The sequence below is a fragment of the Halyomorpha halys genome, unplaced genomic scaffold (assembly GCF_000696795.3).
Source record: "Halyomorpha halys isolate HHAL.00 unplaced genomic scaffold, Hhal_1.1 Scaffold89.1, whole genome shotgun sequence".
In the NCBI taxonomy this organism is placed as follows: domain Eukaryota; kingdom Metazoa; phylum Arthropoda; class Insecta; order Hemiptera; family Pentatomidae; genus Halyomorpha; species Halyomorpha halys.
In genome coordinates, this window is record NW_027111267.1 from 865,843 (window position 1) to 868,708 (window position 2,866).

The 2,866-nt window shown below is 29.7% G+C and overlaps 1 protein-coding gene and 1 long non-coding RNA gene across 2 annotated transcripts in view; both read right to left on the reverse strand.

The window, feature by feature from the left end:
- The window catches only part of LOC106677165 (uncharacterized), a gene marked incomplete at its 5' end in the record, with an annotated part of 298,497 nt that overhangs the window by 117,465 nt on the left and 178,166 nt on the right, over positions 1-2,866 (reverse strand).
- On the reverse strand, positions 195-1,244 carry LOC136796226 (uncharacterized). The gene is made up of 2 exons (XR_010843918.1): positions 368-1,244; positions 195-320 (listed from the first exon to the last, which is right to left on the reverse strand). It is a non-coding gene; the product is annotated as an uncharacterized lncRNA (long non-coding RNA).

Here is a 2,866-nt window from a genome sequence, read left to right on the forward strand (position 1 = left end):
TTTCTATCTGTTATTATTTTTATTTATTAATATTTCTTTTCCCCCTACTATGTATATTACCATTTATTGTTCACCTAATTTAAATACTTTTTTACTATGTTTACTTTACAAATTATTTTCGTTATTGTGGCATAACTGCCATCCCCACTCCTCCCAATATAAACTGTCACTTTGTCTTTGACTGCCGTCAAACAGGTATGCATTCTGTTTCATCATTTGATTTGTATTTTTTTTTTTTTTTCATCTCTATTTGTACTTTCTTTAATATTTCTTCTCTTATCTATCTGTTACTATTACCCTTTTCATTTACTATTTACAACCTTTAATTTTTCTTATTATATCTTACTTTTCATTTACTATTTACAACCTTTAATTTTTCTTATTATATCTTACTTTTCATTTTAATACCCCTGTTATTTTACACTTAGTTTTTTTCTTTTTTTCCTTTTTGTAACTATAGGGTTTGTATCTTTTTTAGCCCTGACGTTTCCCGCTTTCAACCTAGCTTTTACTTCCTCATCAATTTCGTTTTTTCTAGTTACCGTATAACCTAAATACTTAAACCTATCTATCTGTTCAAAAGTATTTCCTCCTTTATTATCTTAATTTTTTAAATAGAGATATAAAATTGATTTTATATAAACTCATTAATACTCAAAAAGATATCTTTAGTGCTGTTGTTGGTTTAGAGACTACTTGTTTAGAGATAAAATTAAAGCTACGTGGCCTGCAATCAGAAGACGCGATAGACAGCTTTGATAATGTACGGACAACAATTTTATCGCTGTTACTTAAGCGAAATTTGGCTGTGATAATATCTCATCACATTTAGAATATGATAAGATATTATCAACTAAGATTAAATTTTTTTTTTGTCGTAGTTTCCCAACTTTTACACCATAACAGAAGTCATGAGGGTACGTTTTGTATACACTTTAATTTTATGGATTTACATTTCTTGCTTTTATTAAAATCCAACCTCACAGAACACGGATTTCCAAACTTCTTTTCGCCGTGGCAATCAAGTTGACTGAAAAAAAAAAATCCGCGACGTCCTTAATTTAAAAATTTAATTGCGCTTCAATTTTTATTTTTCTTGGCCAATATCAAAAGTTCATAATCGAAAATAATTAAATACTACTATAATGTACTGCATGATTACAATTTTAATTTAATGATGAATTAGTCGACCGTGGATTATATGTGAGGAAAATATGGTTGAGAGTGCGATCAGTGAAAAATACAAATAATAATAAGGAAGAAATTGTGTCATTCACTAAATCCATATAAAATAAAAACCATTTCCCGCCTTCAACCTAGCTTATACTTCCTCATCAATTTCGTTTTTTTTTAGTTACCGTAGTACCTAAATACTTAAACCTATCTACCTTTTCAAAAGTATTTCCTACTTTATTATCTTATTTTTTAAATAAAACTTATTCCCAACGTTTCGGCAAGAGTTTCAGGCTCTCGTCAGGGCTAACAAAACAAGATTATTATAATGAATGAGAGGAAATTACATGAATGATTAAAAAATAACACATAGTGTTGAAAAAAAATTTATAGTCTAAATATTATAAGCAGGTAAAGGCTATAATTTAATGTAAGTGGAGTATAGCAAGAAACACAAAAAGAAAACAGATACTATACATAAGCTTCAATTTTGAAACTGTATATTATTTATTACACATATGTTTTCGATGTGATTATTTCTTTTACGATTTTTCAATATCTTTTTTAAATTTAAATATTACTCCCATGTCCTACAATATCCTTTCCAAATACTCCACTAACGCCTGTTGAACAGATTCGATACTTAGGACTCCATTTTAACAAGAGACTTACTTGGAATCCACACACAAGACTGAAATAAGAAACTGCTCGTAGATTCCGATTGCTACAACACTTACTTGACAAACGCTCTAAACTTCCCATTCATTACAAAAAATTAGTATACACTACAATAATCAGACCAATTTGGACATATGGAATTGAGCTCTGGGGCTCCACCAAACCATCAAATTCCTCCTGCATTCAATCCTTACAATCCAAAATCCTTTCGTAAAATCCTTGATGCTCCTTATTACGTTATATATAAACTCATCCACAAAGACCTTAACATCCCATTCGTTACAGATTTGGCCCAAAACATATATGTATCTTTTCATTCCAAACTGCTTACCCATCCTTACCCATTAGTTCTTAATCTTTCATCCTTAACAATCCCTGATAGTCCTCCGAGGTGTCTGAAAGAAGATGGCCACGGACCTTGAAGGTCCACCACCAATGGGTGGTTCCTTACCAAGATTTTCAAATGTAAATGAAACATTCCACATATTTACTTATTGTATTTATTATTTTGTACAGTTGTAAATTATATTAAATAAATAAAAATTTAAATATTGATATTGAATTTTATATAAATATTTTTTCAAGTTTTGATAAAGGCCTGAAATTCAGGCCGAAATTTTGACATTAATAAATATATCATTACTAACACAAACTTCAATGATCCACTTTTACTCTCAACTTTTTATTTTAAAAAAAAACTTCCAGCTTTCAGGCCATTTTCAGAGAGACAATCTTAATCATTAAATTATGACAATTCAATGATTAAAATATGTCAGAAAATATTAGTATTATGTAAGGACGTAATATAATAATTATACTCGAAGAAGTTTGTCGGGGGGTGCGGTCAGCAAAGAACAACATAAATAAACAAAACCATATTTATTTATTTTATGCCCCTATACATTCACAACGACCCCCTATTTCATCATTCTAATGAGAGTAAAGAGTTATCACGCACTACTATTTGCAATACCATCTCTAATTACCTACAACACCCTCCATCCTTTTCTTCCAA